At 40.3% G+C, this 17,998-nt stretch overlaps 1 protein-coding gene across 17 annotated transcripts in view; it reads right to left on the bottom strand.

Moving 5' to 3' along the window:
* The window catches only part of ZBTB20 (zinc finger and BTB domain containing 20), a 473,540-nt gene that overhangs the window by 54,680 nt on the left and 400,862 nt on the right, over positions 1 to 17,998 (bottom strand). For all 17 annotated transcript variants that reach the window (XR_016471235.1, XM_090150619.1, XM_090150595.1 and 14 more), the window contains one exon: positions 3,076 to 3,172. The gene's annotated coding sequence lies outside the window, so the exon portion shown is untranslated. The remainder of the gene's footprint in view (positions 1 to 3,075; positions 3,173 to 17,998) is intronic.

Genomic DNA, 17,998 nt, shown 5'->3' with positions numbered 1-17,998 from the left:
ATGGAAAAGAAAGGAAGGGCACATCTGTATATGAAGCTGGTGGAAAGACTCCCAGAAGTCAGGGACAGTAATGATACTGACCGTTCCAAGATAATCTGAATCTGAAGAGTCACTACAGATTTCTTATTTACTGCTGATATCTAAGAAGTTTATCCAGCAGTTCTAAACATCCAACCTACTCATCTCTTTAAATTACATCCTATGTTCAGGTACTTTTCTTTTGTTGGTATTCATTTTCAGCATTCCTTTGTTTTTACTGCGTTACTTCTCATTATGCTCACTTACACCATCTAAAATACATTTTCTTTCTTAACTGCATGCTCTTTAACACTTAATATGAGCCTAACTGCAGCCACTTACATCCCTGAACTAAACTGTGTGCATTAGTGATTTCTAGATCTTGTGTAAAACAGGAATCCTTCCTAGCTTTTTATTTCTGTTTCCCAAAACTTCTCTGTCACTGTCTCCACTGCAGTGAGGTATTTCCTCCTTTACATCTACCTCAATGCTACAGTTTCACACACCGAGGTCTCAGATGGGTGACAAATAACAGTGTGACATTTACTGCAGTGACGGCATTGGCTGCAAAATAGGACAGGATCCTTTCTGCTTAATCTGAAGGCAGAACGTAATGTTTTGGATATCCTAGCATCAGAACTATCTGGAAACATTGCCACCACTGAGCTTTGGAATGCCTTTAAAACCCCTGCTAACCTTACCTCTTCTTGCTGCCACTCATGTACGCAACCTTTTTGCCCCCAGTCCTCCACTTGCCCTGCACACGATTTCTTTGCATTGCCCTTGTAACCATTGCTTGAGCTTAGAATGGATTTCCCCATGATGGGTTACCATGTTCTCACAGCTAAACCCCTAAATCAGGTCCAAACCCCCTAAAACAGGCAACCTATGTTGTAGAGCTGCAAGTGCTTTTCATAGGGTGGCTACCACTAATGCTTGAACCTGCCCTTGCAGAGAGGGCAGCTTTCTGTCCTGCTGAGACACCAGGTTAGCAATGAACAAATTAGCTCAGGTCTTGGATCCTGTGTAGCTGTGCAGAACACACAGTAGTATCCTGGCTCTCAGGGGAAGCTATGATAATGTGACTGTATGAGAATAATGCTACATAATGAACAATAATGAGGCAGTTTTCAGCCTCTGAATACAGGGAGGGCTGGGTCACTAACCAGACCTTTGTTCATCGCATACTAAAGAGCATGGAGGGAACATGCCATAAGGTTGCTGATGTTACAACTGTTGCTGCTGGTTGAGTTTGCCCATCCATGTCCCTGGCATTATTTCTCTTAGCAGATATGATGTCACCTTCCAGTAACTGCCCTCGGGTCAGAGATACCTTTAGTGCCCAGGCCAGGTACTTAACTCACTGGTGTCTCTAATCTTAGTAATTCACACAGACTATCTATAATTTTAAAACCCTAGCTTTTCAGATCCTAAAAATATAAAGGTGTGAAAACAGTTCACGTTTGGTTTTAAGCAGTATTTTTCCCCGTGTGTTGTGCTGCACATTCTTCCTCTGTCTGTACACGACTAACACAGCTCTTGATATCAGTGCTTATCACTGCCAGTGTTGTGTCTCTTCCAGACGTGACACTGACAATACATATTTAGAAACTGACAGAGTGAAAGAGAGAGAGATGAGTATAATTATTGAATATATACATTAAAAGAAAAAAGAAAAAGGAAAAGAAAAAGAAAAAACACCCAACAGAAGTACTATGTCTGCCCAGAGCCCTCACATCAAAATTCAGGGTGACTGAAGAGAAGAACCACAAGTGAAGCTTCTGCAGACAAGCTTGCTTTAAAACAACCTAAGCCATCCCAATTTTCCTGCCAGAAGTGTTGCTTCAGCAATAAGAAGTCCTGCACAGACTGACTGCCTGAATATTCACACGGTTTATCTGATGATTTTGCAGCCACATTGATCTTCATGCTGTTATAGCTACATGACTGGCAGTTTGTTTAAAATCTCTGACTGCAAGTTTGTGTCATACAGTGGAAAACACAAACTCCTGAAAACATCACATAAAATGTAATATGAAAGGGAAATCCCAGCAGAACACTGAAAAGCAAGAATAGGAGGCATGGAGAGCTGACAAGAGAGGCCCAATGTTCTCATGCAATAAAAGCCTGGAAAATTTAATCAACGTAGAAAAGTGAAATAAACTCCAAAATCCCTTACAGGAGACTGATTAACATAATTAAGTTAAACTCAGAGATTAAGTTAAACTTAGACTGAAATTTGCTGAGTCTTTTTCAGACCTGAAGTGAGGCTGACATGCCCCCCCAGCTTGTCCATTTCTCCACCTAAACCACAAACCTCAAAAAAGTTACTCCTTGCCTACAAAACTTGCCTCACTTATACCCTCAGAGCACCTTGGCCACAGCAACACTGCCACAATATGGGCATCACAACAAATCAGAGATCTACAGGGAAAACTAACAATGCAGATAACAGGAAGTTGATCATTTCAGAGTATAATAAAACCACAACACAAAGTCAAAATTGTTTACAATCTCAGGCAACTCTACTTATATAATCCAGCCAAATTTACCAAATTGCAATGGCCTAAAGAAACTCCAGCCCAAATTAGAGATGACTTGAGCCTGGAAAAAAATAGCTTAAACCTTTAAGGAGTTGGAATAAATTCAATCCACAATGCATGAAACACCAGCAAGAGGAAAGGTGTCTCATTAAAAAGTAATAAGAATAAAAAGAAGATAAACACTCTGAAGACAAACATGGATGAACCGACTAGAACAACATAAACTAGATCAGTAAGCAAGTAGAACCTGCCAAACTAAGAGACACAAGCACATCAGCCATTGCTGAACTATGCTCTGAGGCTATGACTTAAATATTTAAAAGTTTTTTATTGACATATTTTTTGCCCACATATTTCCTTGTAAATTTCAGAAGCAAAAACTCAGTTTACTCTCATCAGTAATGCTCACAGGTGCTGCAGTTTGTTTTTGTTTTATTTTTTTAAATCCGTCCTTTTTTTTTTTTTTTCTTTTGCTGAAACAAGCAGTCTTTTATAAGAGATAAAATATACTTACAGTGGTTTCCAAATGGTATCACTCCTCAGGTAAATTACTCCAAGCCTTGGACTTAGTGCACACGTTCATTGGGGCAGGGAACAGAGAGAGGCTGTGTCTGCAACAGAAAACCAAAAGGAAAGGTCAGGGGGGAAATAATAATTATTTATTGAGAGCAAGAAAACTCGTTGCAATGATAACTGGCATTCTCCACTGTCAGTACAGCTGGCTGGAGCCTTGTTCAGTCTCTCCAGCCCCAGCTGTACATGACAACAGAATCGGCTCCCAGCTTCCAAAGGCTGCCCATGCGACCTATTCTGGTGAAGCTGGGACAGGGAGGGCAAGCCAGCAAAATGCTATCAGTAGGATTCTTGCTAAGAAGTTGCTCACTTTGATGGCATGAGCACGGAAAAGCAATGGAGAGCTAGCACAGACTTGGCACTAAAACGCATCTCATCAGAACAAGGCTAGTCCTGTTCAGAGCAGCAACGAACACTTCCTCAAAACTAAAAGGTAGGAAAAGGAAGAAAAAAAGTCCTTCACTTCTTTTGCTGTCTTTGTATCACAAAAGTGATGGCTCATATCAAAACAAAATCCCCACTCATCTCCCATCAGGTCCACTGCAGTGAGAGCAGTGAAATATCTTATTGTCAGCCTTCCAGTGAAGGTTCAGCTCATGGATGAAATCTTCTGAGCTATAGAGGGAGTTGGACTCAATGGACTAATACAGAAATGAATCTGAAGAGACACCTCAGCTCCAATATTTATTACAGGGTGATAGAGAGTTTTTGGGAGTATTTACATCTTTGGGGGGACCTGAATCCTTTGCTAGACTAACAGAACTCCTCCTTTACTAACTTCTTATAATCTTTGGGTGGCTCGTTGTGGATGTTGGAAGTATTTCTGAAGTTAACATCCAGAGACAGAATGAAATCCTGCTCACTTCACTTATGCAAGGAACTCCTGGGACATCAGCATATTCAGTCCTACCCACAGTGAAGCCAGTGGTGCTATTTCCATGAATAAATAATTTTGCCTCCTCTGATCAGACAAGAAAAACAAATATTTGCTTTATCAACAAAATCAGGAAAGTGAACAAAAAATGATAAGAGATGTAATTGTTATTTCACAGGTAGTTAATGTCATTGTGCAAGCTGGAATTTATGGCCATAAATACAACACAATAAAAAAAAAAAAAAACACTGTTAATGCAGGAGGAACATTGGAATGAGTGCCAGCAGACACAATGAAGGATTTTAGATGACACTGTAATAATGTGCTTCACAAAATATACATTCAGTTTTATGTTCAATTTACATATTTTGTAATGATGATATTTAATGGGAACTGAGATATATGCTACGTACTCATTTCAACAGGTACACAAAACCTGGCAACTACACTTCACAGGGGCTCAAAAAACATTTTCATTGATTCCAGTTTTCTTGGACTCTCCCTTTTTGAAGCCTGCTTTGAATTGCAGATTTAGAAAATTTAAACAGAAAAAAAAATCCTCAGCTCAGCCTGGACCTCTGACTTTCACCGGAGCTTGGAGTGGAACCATATGCCAGCATCAGGTTAGCTCAAAAGAACTTCATGAAACAGTGACACCTTTGACCAGCACAAAGGTTTGAATTTCAAAGGTGCAGTAACGCTCAACGATTCTGCAGATTGAAACCCTTGCTAACACTCAGCATGGCTTACTTTCAGACTCTCCTTTCCACTTCCATATGTGCTCCACCTTTTCTGTTAACGCTGACCTCACTTCTTGTATCCACTTTGCACACATCAGTCTGTCTTTTATCTGAGTATTCCTCCTCTTTTTAAAGCATAAATCCTGCATGGCTTGAAGACTGCCCACAACTTCAGTCAATGTGCATTTTTAACTTGCACTAGAAGCAGAAAAATCACAGGATCAGGTCTTTAGTCTTTACTTCAGCAGAACTCCTGCTCACTTCACTCCTAATTTCACACAAGAGAAGTCTAAGGAACCGAATGTACTAATCCTGCATATTTTGTCACATCTCTCTTTGTGTGTCATTTGTTTTTCTTCCAATCGCTGGGATTCCAATCCAAGTGGCTCTCTGTTGCAGTGCTGCCTAGCACTCAATCTGGCTTGACATCAAGGGTCAGAGAGACAAGTTGTTAGAGATGGGCTGTTCAAAGTCTTCTATAAAATCTGCACACCAAACTCCATGTGGAAATAAGCACTAAGAATATCTCCATTTTTCTCCATCATTTTTTCTATGGCTTGGGAAGATGCATCTCTTTTCCTCCGATGTGATGAACATAAAGCACTGAGATCATCCATGATTCTTAGGTTCATTTTAAGCACATAAAATCAGCACTGCTGATGCTGCTTTGTAAGACATGAGAAGCTTAACAGACAAGGAAACACTTCAACATGTTCTAAAAGGCATAATCTAGTTACAGAAAAATTAGAGGAAAATAATTTTTGACCATGAGAAGACTGGGTAAAAAGAGACACAAACAGGACAGCAGAGGAATGGGATGTGTGACACTGGGTTAAGTCACTTTTCCCCGATCTAACTGTGCTTCTCTATTCAGAAAAGGAAAACATTAACTGCTCTGCTCCATGAGGTACTGTGTTCTTAATTAAGATCTTAGAGGATAATTTTTCTGGATGAATGCATTCCAGAAGTGCAGACTGTTATCTCTTTAATATTTTCGTGAATGATACTAACTTCAGCATTTTATGTATCTTCACATACATTCCACCTTATTCTTCCCAAGTTTTAACTAATTTAGAGGGTGTAAGGAACATATTACTATTTTTATTAAGGAATATCTATTTTATGATGGTTTCGATGTACTGCAGATTGTAATTAAAGATGCATACTTTAGCTCAATTTCTATAGTAGCTTCAGTGGAGATGCAGTGGGCACAATGTCAGCAGAAAATATGGTACTTTACATAATAACGCTAATGGTTAATGGGGTCTCAAACCATAACTCTATATTCTGATGCATTGGCCCTCCTCCTCCTCCCTCCTCAAACTTGTGTCTTGACTCTTTCATCTCATTTTCTACCTTTCCATAGTTGTTCATTAATCAGCACCATTGATCTGATGTGGTCTGTCATATTCTATTACTTAAAACACACATAAGCAAGCAGTGGCTCGACTCTGATCTTTATGCAACACACCACCACAATATTTCCTTTACAGCTGACTGAAATACTATAAACATCAATTTCCTGCTGGTGCTCAGTCCTGAAATATGCTTTTTCCAGGTTTATTCCTTGTAGGGCATTTCTGTCTCTGTCCCTAACTCCACTCCTTTCATTCAGATATATCACCAAACTCTCATTATTCCATATTTGTTAGGAGCAGCCATATGTCTGACATGCACAATACAATCAGTGAAACAGCTCTTTCTCATTGTGCATGGGCTTGAGACCTGGTACCAGACTTCTGTTACTTTCTCTTGGCGATTCCTGATCAAGAAGGTTCAGTATTTTAGTTAATTGCTATTTATTTTATCCCTGTAATACTTTTTTCTCTGATATCTTCAGGGAAAGTCTGCTCCTTTCTGCTTTCTGTGTGATTCCTAGTAATGAAAAAATTAAAAGATGAGCTTCTTGTGAGCTTATTTCTCATTATTATTTGCTGCACTGGCACAGCACAGTCTATCAAGAGGCAAAGAAAAATAAGAACTTGCTATTGCCACAGAAGTAAGCACGTTTGATCTTAATCCACATACTGTACAGGTCTCTTGAGTAGGGTGGGGTCAATTCTAAATGGCGCTTTCACAATCATGGATATATTTTCAGACTAAGCTGCCTAGGATAAATGCAATTCTTTTGTGGCCACTTTTTCTCTCCAGGAGTAGCATTTTAGGTGATACTTTTAAAGCAGCAACAAGAAGGAAAAGATGTGAGCAGCAGTGCTAGCCATCAACAAGTGTGATTCAGAAGTCAACTTGCTGCACGAGGCAGGTGAGTCCCGATTCTTTCTCAAAAGAAAGCACATCCTTTGCCTAGGGCAGACTGCAGCATTTATGTTAAGTGAAAAAGGTAGGATGTCAGCTACCTGTAGATATCCAACTTCAGTGTCTTAAGCAGATTCAAGATGCATTCACAAAACACCTTCCCAAAGGAGGCCAGAATGCATGCCACAAAAAGCAGAAACATTTACCAGCACAGGTCACACTGTCAGAATAGCACAATTTTTTGTGCTCAACAGTCAGACCTTCATCTTCGAGAGGAAACTGTTCATTGCTGTACCCTGCTGGAAACACTGTATATCCACTATCTGTAATTAGGTCAGAAATCCAGAAATTATATTGTTAATGGATTAGACATTCACAAAAAGTCTGTTTAAAGAGGCTGGACTGCTCTAGCCTAGTGAAGGCCAATTTCCCATAAAGGCATATTTTCAAAAGTACTAAAGAAAAAACCTCTCCCTGAAGCCCCTTGGGTTTTTACTGAATTCTGGAACTGCAGTGTAGTTTGTAGCAATGCCTACATCATGTTTCCAATGTTTGTCTCACACACTCTGTATGACTTTTCTGTATCTGTTTCTTTTTCCCTTCTCTCACTCCCTTTTATCTGAGAGTATAAAATTCCTCTTCCCTTAACATGCAACTCTTTTCTTCAGCTTGAATTTGGCAGTTTGGAAAAGGCATTTTCTAGGTATCACTTTCATCTGCTGATTCTTGCTGAGATTTCTTGCTATTTTGCAAGTGGTATTGTTAATGCAACAGCTAGCTACTCTTAAGAGCTAAGGTCCAAAAGGACAAACAACTCTTCTATGAACCTTCCCCTCTGCTCCCTGTGCTGAATGGCCTCTCCTGCCCTAGGCTGTCATACAAAGCCTCAACTGTGAACTCTGAGAAACTCTTCTCTCCCATTTAACAAATATATTGAAGTGCTGCATATTTTCTCACTAGTGAAGATCTCATTGTTCTTGTTGTGTCAGGTGTATAAACCTAACTCTTGCAGAGAAGTGGGTTAGATGGTACCTATGTGGAGCCAAACCTCAGAGACCAGAGAGCAGAGTCAATGGATGCTTCTTCTGCCTCACCAGGAAGAACCAAGAGAGGAAGGGGGGGCCCTCCTGAACTCTTCCTTGTTGCTAATTAGAAAAGTAGTGTTAGGTATCTACTGGGACTTTGCATGCCTGATTTGAAATGGTGAAGAAAACTGCAGCTGGAAAAGGCAATGTTTTGTCAGTAGGTGGGAGACATAATCAGAGCGGAAGCAGATCACTGCAAGGTCAGTGTAACACTATGGCAGACATCCACATGAACAAAAAAATCTACAGTGTCAGACTGAACCATGACAGTGTGTCAGACCATGAGCTGTCTTCTCACTAGTGTTAAAGAGAATGATGCTGTACACATAGATTGGTATACGTATACATGGCAACCATATATACGTGGATGTCTGCATAGTTACCTACATGGTTATTATTTTTAAACTATTCTGACAAAATATTGTTGTGTATAATAACACAGAATTCTCTATATTCCTACAACAGAGCCATCACAACTATATCTTAATGCTCAAAGAAACTGCATACTTTCCAAAACAATTCACTAAAGCGGGGCATGACTGAGGCAAATATGTAAGACAATGAATTTACTGGTACTAGTTTTAAATTCACAGTAAACCTTCTGTGCTCAGTGGGACTGCACCTACATAAATGTTCCAGGGAACAGACTGATTTCTGGGTGGTCCTTGTACGCTGCTAGTGTTGTTGAGCTTTAAGCACTCATTTTCCAGATACCTACTATTAATAGAAGCAGTTTGAGCAACTCGCAGTGATATCGGAAATGTCGTGGCAATCAGGTGAAGTGCCTGGTGACTAGAAAAAAGGCAACATCACACCCATTTTTAAGAAGGGTAAAAAGGATGACCCCAGGAACTACTGACCCATTAGTCTCACCTCTGTGCCAGGAGAAATCATGGAGCATATCCTCCTGTAAGCTATGCTGAGACACATGGAATACAGGAAGGTGATACAGGAGAACTAGGATGGCTTCACCAAGGGCAAATCCTGCTTGACCAATTTAATGGCCTTTTATGATAGCATCACTGTATTAATAGACAAGGGAAGAGCCATTGATGTCATCTGTCTGGTCTTTAGTAAGGCTTTTGACACAGCCTTTGACATCTTTCTCTTCAAATTGGAAAGATACAGATTTGATGGTTGGACTGTTCAATGGACAAAAAACTGTCTGCAGTATTGAGTCCAGAGAATGATGGTCAGTGGCTCAATGTCTGGATGGAGATCAGGGACAAGTACTGTTCTGCAGGGGTCAGTGCTGGCATCGATACTCTTCAATATCTTCATCAGTGACATCGACAGTGGGGTTGAGTGCATCCTCAGAAAGTTTGCTTTGACACCAAGCTGTGGGGCCACACACCAGATGCCTCACCTGGAGTCCTCAGTAGAGGAGAGACAAAGACCTGTTGGAGCACGTCCAGAGGAGGGCCACAAAAATGTTCCAAGGGATGGAACACCTCCCATATGAGGACAGACTGTTCAGCTTGGAGAAGAGAAGGCACCAAGGTGATCCTATAATGGCCTTTCAATATCTAAAGAGGAGCTACAGGAAAAAAGGGGACAGACTCTAGCAGGGTCTGTGGTGATAGAACAAGGGGAAATGGTTTCAAGGTTAAAGAGGGTAGATTTAGGTTAGATATAAAGAAAAAGTCTTTTATGGTGAGGGTGGTGAGGCACTGGAACAGGTAGCCCACAGATGTGGTGGATGTCCCGTCCCTGGAGACTTTCTAGGCAAGGCTGGATCAGGCCCTGGGCAACCTGGGCACTGATCTAGCTGTGCATGTCCCTGTTCATTGCAGGGGACTTGGACTAGATGACCTTTAAAGATCCGCTCCAACTCTAAGGATTCTGTGATTCTATAAGAAGCTCCATGTTGATGCTGTGAGTTACAATCCATGAGCTCTACGCTATGAAATTCAAAAGGTTGATGGGAGGGGGTGAATGTAAGATGTTTTAAAGCCATGAACACTGAAGATTGCCAGCACATACACCAAGAAAAAGGTGCTTGGACAACATGATACTGTATTGCTCCACTTGAGCAAGGTTCTCACAAGAAAAACAAAGGTATTGTTGTGCTGCAGTTATTGCCAATGTTTCTGCCACTGAAATATGAGTTGCCATCATTGCAATCACCGAGATGAAGAAAATGTGTAGAAATTAAATTGTTACAGTAATATATCTGCCTAAGCTACAGCTTTGGCTAGATGAGCCAGATTAGCTCATGACAGATGAGCTTCATGAGCATTTCATTGCCAAGGAACCCTGTCAAAATATTGGTGATTTCTCCGAATCTGTTCAACATCATGGAGATGTCAAACGAAATCTGAAAGGACATTATTTTTCAGGAAGAACAAAAACAATGAAAGCATATGAAGAGAATGAGCTGAGTTTTTTCCTCCTCCCTTACACACTGCTGTGGTTTGATTGACTGCTGTCCTTGCAAATACTTTAGCATAAACTCTGAAACTCTTATTCCCATAGATGTTGGTGAACTGAAGGAAGTACTGAATGTCCACAAAAAAAGGGTTTCAGCAACCAGAATTGCAAATATATAATGTACTTTCACCTGCAGGGACTGCATAATCACAGAATCATAGAATCATAGAATCACCAGGTTGGAAAAGACCTACTCATCCAGTCTAACCGTTCACCTATCACCAATTGTTCTCACTAAACCACGTCCCTCAACACAATGTCTAAATGTTCCTTGGACACTTCCAGAGTTCTGAATCTCCCTGAGCAGCCCATTCCAGCACCTGACTACTCTTTCAGAAAAGCAGTATTTTCTAACATCCAGCCTGAATCCACCCTGGCACAATTTGAGGCCATTCCCTCTAGTCCTATCACTAGTTACACAACAGAAGAGGCTGACCCCCAGCTCATTACAACCTCCCTTCAGGTAGTTATAGACAGCAATAAGGTCTCCCCTGAGCCTCCTCTTCTCCAGACTGAACAATCCCAGCTCCCTCAGTCACTCCTCATAAGACTTGTGCTCCAGACCCCTCACCAGCTTTGCTGCCCTTCTGTGGACACACTCCAGGGCCTTGATGTCTTTCTTGCAGTGGGGGCCCAAAACTGAACGCAGTACTCAAGGGGCGAACTCAGCTGTGCTGAGTACAGAGGGATCTCTGTATTAATTACCTCCATGCTCCTGCTGGGAATACTGTTTCTGATGCAGGCCAGGATGCCATTGGCTTTCTTGGCCAACTGGGCACACTGCTGGCTCATGTTCATTCGAGCATCAATCAATACCTCCAGGTCTGTTTTCCTTACACAGTCTTCCAGCCATTCTGCCCCAAGCCTGTAATGTTGCCCGGGGCTGCTGTGGCCAAAGTGCAGGACCCAGTACTTGGTCTTGTTGAACCTCATTCCATTGGCTTCACCCCAGTGATCCAACCTGTCCAGATCCGTCTGTACAGCCTTTCTACCCTCAGGCAGATTGACACTTCCTGCCAACTTGGTGTCATCTGCAAACTTACTGAGGGTCACTCAATGCCCTCATCCAGGTCATCAATAAAGATACTGAAAAGGACAATAAATCTCACAATTGTGAGATTTTGTGAGCACAATTGTGTTACACTCTTTACACTACTGGCACTGGTTCTAAAAAGTGGAAACCATTTCCATCATGGTCTAAGTACTACAGCATTTGATGTATCCAATGCCTGGCTACCATATCTGTATTTCTTATCAATCACAAATCTGAACTGCATTGCTGTAATTTTGGAAGGTGATACAAAATGGTAACTGATAAAAATCATAGCAATCAGATTCTGCTCCTTCAACGCTTGTTGTTTGCAGAAACTATGAGATAGTATTTAGATTAATTCATGGTATAATTCCATGTAGGCCAATAGAATAATGCCAGATATAAAATTTAAGTGGATTTTATTCATTTGTCACAAAAAAAAAAACCAAACCAAAAAACAAAAAACAACCAAGAACAATATAAAGTAGTAAATGAAACTTCTACTCATAGATCTATTTTTCTCAAGCAGCAAGAATCAAATTACTGAATGGATAAGCAAAAAGACGGGATGACTTACCCCTCCCCCCCCCCAATAAGAATCATATAAGTGAATTTCTCCTCTTTGACCTATTATTATTATGATACTTGTTTTAGAAGGAGAAGAAGAAACTTGCTACTTATCATACTGATGCCTTTGCTAGAGAAAGATTTATATTATATTTATATTGGGCAGGAAGGAATCTGATGAGCTTTAACAAGAGCAAGTGTAGAGTCTTGCACCTGGGGAGGAATAATCACATGCATCTGTACAGGTTAGGGGCTGACTTGCTGGAGAGGAGCTCTGCAGAGAAGGACCTGGGGGTCCTCCTGGACAACAGGTTGGCCATGAGCCAGCAGTGAGCCCTTGTGGCCAAGAAGGCCAGTGGTATCCTGGGGTGCATTAAAAAGAGCGTGGCCAGCAGGTCAAGGGAGGTGATCCTCTCCTCTACTCTGACTTGGTGAGGCCACATTCACAATACTGTGTCCAGTTCTGGGGTCCTCAGTTCAAAAAACCAGGGATCTCCTGGAAGAAGTCCAGCAGAGAGCCACAAAGATGATGAAGGGCCTGAAGTATCTCCCGTGTGAGGAAAGGCTGAGTAACCTCGGTTTGTTTAGCCTGGAGAAAAGAATACTTAAGAGGGATCTGATTAATGTTTATAAATATCGAAAGGGAGGTGGGAGGCAAATTGATGAGGCCAGGCTCTTCTTGGTGGTGTGTAGAAATAGGACAAGGAGTAATGGACTAAAACTTGAACACCGTAAGTTCCATACAGACATGCAGAAGAGCTTCTTTATGGTAAGGGTGATGGAGCACTGGGACAGGTTGCCCAAAGAGGCTGTGGAGTCTTCTATGGAGATATTCAAGACCCATCTGGATACCGACCTGTGAGACGTATTGTAGGGAACTTGCTTTAACAGGGGGGCTGGACTCAATGATCTCTTGAGGTCCTTTCCAACCCCTGCAGTTCTGTGATTCTGTGATTAAAGATCATGTTTGAGACAAGGAATCTTCCTTAAGTTTTAAGATTCATCACTGCCTAAATGCAGAGCTAAACAATGATGTTACTGACAGTCAGGAAAAAAATACTCAAATGATTTCAAGTTTTTTGTTGATGTTTTGGCTGACTGTCTCTAGTCTCTGAAGATTTTCCTTGCAAGTCAATCATTAAAGAGCCAGTAACCAACAAAGTGAAAAGACTAGGTAAAAAGAACCTGAACATGTTTTCCCAAATATGCATACCATTCTTCCTGTGTGCTTGCTGCCTCTGGCCTCAAACTGTACAAATGAAAGCTTGTTTGATTTATGTCAAAAACTATATATAAAATATCACACGGGATCCACAGAGAAACAGAGCCACTCTGGGTTTTGGTTTCATTATCCATTGAGGAATAACTGACTGCAGCCTTGGAGTACGTAGAACTGATCAAAGCGTTTGCTTCCTCAAAAGCAAAGAGAAACCCACTGTAGATTTCTTGTTTCATGCTTCAGTGCCAAAACACAATGAAAAAAAGTTCTAGATGAACATGTGAATTATTCTAAAACATTGTTCAATCAAATCTGATGGTTATGCACATTTGTGAAACTCATCATTTGAAATGTCAAGTCACTGACAGCAATGTGTCCTGAGGTGTGATACATATTTGTGATAATTATTTGCTTTTTTAAGTTAGTTATCAGCTGCATCAAAAAAGGATTTTTCTTTAGTTTATCTGAGATGTCAGTGCCACCTGATCCGGGTTTTAAATACCCAGCACCAGGAAAGGTCAGAGACATGACTACATGACATTTTTAAAGCATGCTTTTCTCCTAAAACTTTATGCAGTGTGGCTGATGGAGAATGATTACTAACATTAATAGCTGCTGAAGTGGTTTCTGCTCTCAACAGTATATATAGCATAACGCATTAAGGAAAATAACGTATCAGTAATATTTGTTTTTCTTATTGCAGTACTAGCAAATGATGAACTCTTGGAATGTATTTGAATTCAGCTCTCCACTGAACCTCTTCAAGGCTATTTCTCTGGTTATTTCAAAACTTTCTTGAATGAAACTGAAGGCAGTTGGCTCTTTCGCTTGATAAGATCTGCAAACGTAGGAAGGCTGTCTCCAGTGAGCTAAGAAGACCATTTCCAAATCTTTAGCAACTTCCTCCTTGACAGCAGAAGTTACTATACAGGATGATTTAGATGTTGCTGAAATGAAATATTACAGAAGATTCAGTCTTCCAAGAGGATACAGAGTAGGGAATGGCAATGGCTAGAGGAGACCTTGCAGCAACTTCCCCACCTTTTATTTCTGAAAAGATATAAGCTGTAGATAAACACCCCATCAGTGTTCACTTTGGTGTCCTGAACCTAACCCCATTTTTTTTCTCTGTAAGAAAGAGACTGGATCTTTATCTGTAGACAATCTGGCAGCTACCTTACTCCTGCTATCTCCCAACAGAAACTGTCATACAAAAACCGCTCCATTGAACAAAATCAAAAAGGAGCTTGCAGATATTCTAATCTCCTTCATGACCAGCAAGAAGTACCATAGGAAATGGATCAGGAACGTTAGCTGCAGGGGAGCTCAGAGTTATTCTAGTTCGATAAGATTTCACAGTTTGCTCTAATGAAGAATACTGGCAGAAGTTCAAAGCTACTCCAGGTCTCCACTCTCCCTCCACATTACTATAAAAATGACTGCAGAAGTGTTAATGGCAGAGAAGTTGTTTTGGTTCCAACCTTCCCAGCTGGAGTAACTGAGAAAATAGAGTAGGAGTGTTAGTTCTTCTCACAGCTCCCTCAGCATCCTGCAGAACACCAGAGACACTGCTGGGAATATGGCAAGGCATATCCAGCACTGTCTCCTGTCCCATCTCCTACAGCCTCAGCTGCTCCTTGCAAAGGCCATAGATATGGGTGCATACGCTTGATAATTCCAGGTGACTTCAGAATTAGCATTAAACTCTGCTGCCGATAACCTGAGGGCTGCTGAAGACGGAGAAGGTATCAGGAGAATGGCTGTGTTCAGCCAGCATTGATTTCTTCAGCCTTTTGTCTGTGTCTGCTTTCTGTCTCGTTTGGAGGTGGTTAGTGTTACTACAAGTAGCATGAATCATGTCTCTGTTAAAAAACAGAGCTTCAATTGTCTTACATAACCCCTGGTAACTGAATATCTAATAATAGCAAGCCATTTCCAGGTAGGGAATCTGTCTGTGTCCCAGACCCAGACGCATGCACTCACACACAAATATTCATATTACTTTTTACACCTCACTTCTGGGAAGGAGAGAGCTTTTAACATGCAATATGACAGTTCTGAGCTGCAGGACCTGGCAACTATTATTTTAAAATGCCATTTTTTTCACTTATTGCCTTGAGAAACCAGTTCAGTACATACAATTTGCTTCACAGCCCAAGCAGCAAGAGGGAGAGAAAGAAAACGCAACAGCAGCATTTCGTTTTGAAAGAGCATTAAATGGCAAAGACCACCACTGGAATCTGACTGGAAAGCTTAACTCTTGCTAGACATGAACTCTCCATCTGTCTCTTAGAAAAGGCATACATTTTAATAAAACTGTTAATTTCCACAGTTCTGACAAACCATTATGTTTTTCTATCCTCTGTTCTCTCCTTGGTAGAGTGAAGGAAAATATGAAACTCATTCATTATTGTAAGGCTAATAGGAAATGTTGCAAATCAATAATGAGATCTTCCAATAAAAATTCTGTATCTTGAAAATACTATTTATATTGTAGTCCACAGGTGGTTTGCTTAAAGGAGGAGCTTCTAAAGATTATACTGGCCTCACAGAAATTCTACATTTTCAGTAGGAGGCCAAAGAAGAAATTCTCTTCAGTAACTTTGGTGCTATTCATTGAGACATTGAACTGCCTATCCTCTTGCCAAAAGGAACAAACCTTTGTAGTAGAGAAATGTGCTCTCAGGTACATCAATTGTAGCATAATGACTCAGCTAATAGATAACTCAAAATTCTTCAAAGGAAGAGAAAAATGAAGATGAACAGGTTCCAAGCTGTTTTATAAAGTTTTCCAAAGAAACGAGTTCCTTCTGACCTCTCTTACCATCAACCAGCATACTTTAGCATCTAAGTTTGGATTATACAGTATTACCAACATAAGAGCCAGACTTCAGCCATTCCAGACTACTACATTCTCTTGGTTTAAGAGATGAATCATAGTCAGAGATTTGGAAAGTCAGTTTGACCTCAGGATTCTTCAGAATTGTGAGTTCAGTCTAGGTCCATCTCTTCACATTCAGAGCATGTAACAAATAGTTAAAAACTGAATGGGTAATAAAGAAAAATGTTTCTCTTCAGCTTTTATTTCTAAAGCTATTGTCAGCTTAGATAATCTTTCTTTGAAGTTTGTTGGAAGTATGTGAAAACGGTAAGGCTGAATGGATCAGATGTGATACTCTGGTTCTATGACTACTTCTGACCAAGTTGTACCATATAACCAGGCAATATCTTTGAAGGAACTGTTATTTGCCTGTTTCAAATTCTGTGGACATTCATCAACAGTTTTGTACTGTGAGATCCAGTGCCTCACTTATTACAATCCTGGATCCACCAACTGTCTGACAGTAAAGTCAGAACTGAACTAAAGCTAAATTGTGTTTGAACACATAAATTGATTGGACTGGTCAACAACTGCACACTGGCTTTCCTGGATAACCTCCAAATAAGTTAGTCTGTAGTACTCATATGATCTCAGAGAGATTTCTTTGAGTACAACAGGGGAAAAAATTGGACTACTATTTTTATTTATTATCAAATAAAAACTGATGGCTGAGCAGCCACAATCCTACTGTGAAAAGTCCAAAGACCCAAGCAAGTGAAAAAAACAAATCAAACAAGAAACCCGCTGAGTTGTAAACTGTAGTTTATCAGTATCATGCAGTCATGATGAGCTGACTGTGTTACTGCCGTAGGGTAAGAAGTTCTTACCTTTTCTGTAGGAAGTTAAATTAATTTGTTTTCACTATCTAGTAATCCCCTTGTCAAGCAGTAAGAAATTCAGATATTGGCCATAGTGTTACAGTGTACTATTTAGAAAATTGAAAGAAAGAGAAAGGAATAGAAACCACGGACCATGCATGAATTGCTCAACTTGCAATATCCCTTCTAGAAAAACAGGATTAATATTTGAGTTGCCTATCACAGCATGGCCCCATATTCCAGTTAAGCATCTGGGAACACAACATATCTTGTGCGTTTAGATTATTTTATTAGGACTGAAGCTTCCATAGGAAACTTTCACCAGTGGCACAGCAAAGGGTTAAACAATAGTTGGTCTCAAATTTACAAAACCATCTGAACTGGTTTCAAGTAGACGTTAAACATCTATGCATCTGGAAAATGGAGTTTGCAGTTGACTGTTCTGTACCATCTGCTCTCTAGAACATTTTCAGCTTGGGAGTTGCATAAGCAATGAAAAAAAAAGCACACAAACAACTTCCTGTACCATGTTTTTGGTCACTCGTAATGACGCATTAGAAAGTAAACCAGCTAAATATGCACAACTGTGCCTCACTCCAGATGACAACATGTATTATATAAGAGCCATCCCTGACAGAAAGACATTTACTTTAAAATATCATGATGCAAGGAGCACTCGAAGGTATATATTCACTGTATGTGAGAGTTGGGGCAAGTAACATGGAGAGTTTTGTCTCCATCTCAAAGCCCAATACAGTTTAAAAGTTAGAAAAAACTAAAAAGAGGACTTTTAAAAATTTATTTACAATGTTAGATGAAAGAACTTGTTGCATCTCCTTCTTTAAAGGGAAGTTTAACTTGTAACAAATACTGAATGTTCCTTTCACGCATTTTAGATTCAGAATTATTCTTATCCCAAAAACTTTTGAAAACATCATTTGTTCAGACTTGCCTTGTTTGC

Source organism: Phasianus colchicus, chromosome 1, assembly GCF_987193195.1.
Source record: "Phasianus colchicus chromosome 1, bPhaCol1.hap1.1, whole genome shotgun sequence".
Classification (NCBI taxonomy): Eukaryota; Metazoa; Chordata; class Aves; order Galliformes; family Phasianidae; genus Phasianus; species Phasianus colchicus.
This window is presented reverse-complemented; position numbering and strand designations above follow the sequence as displayed.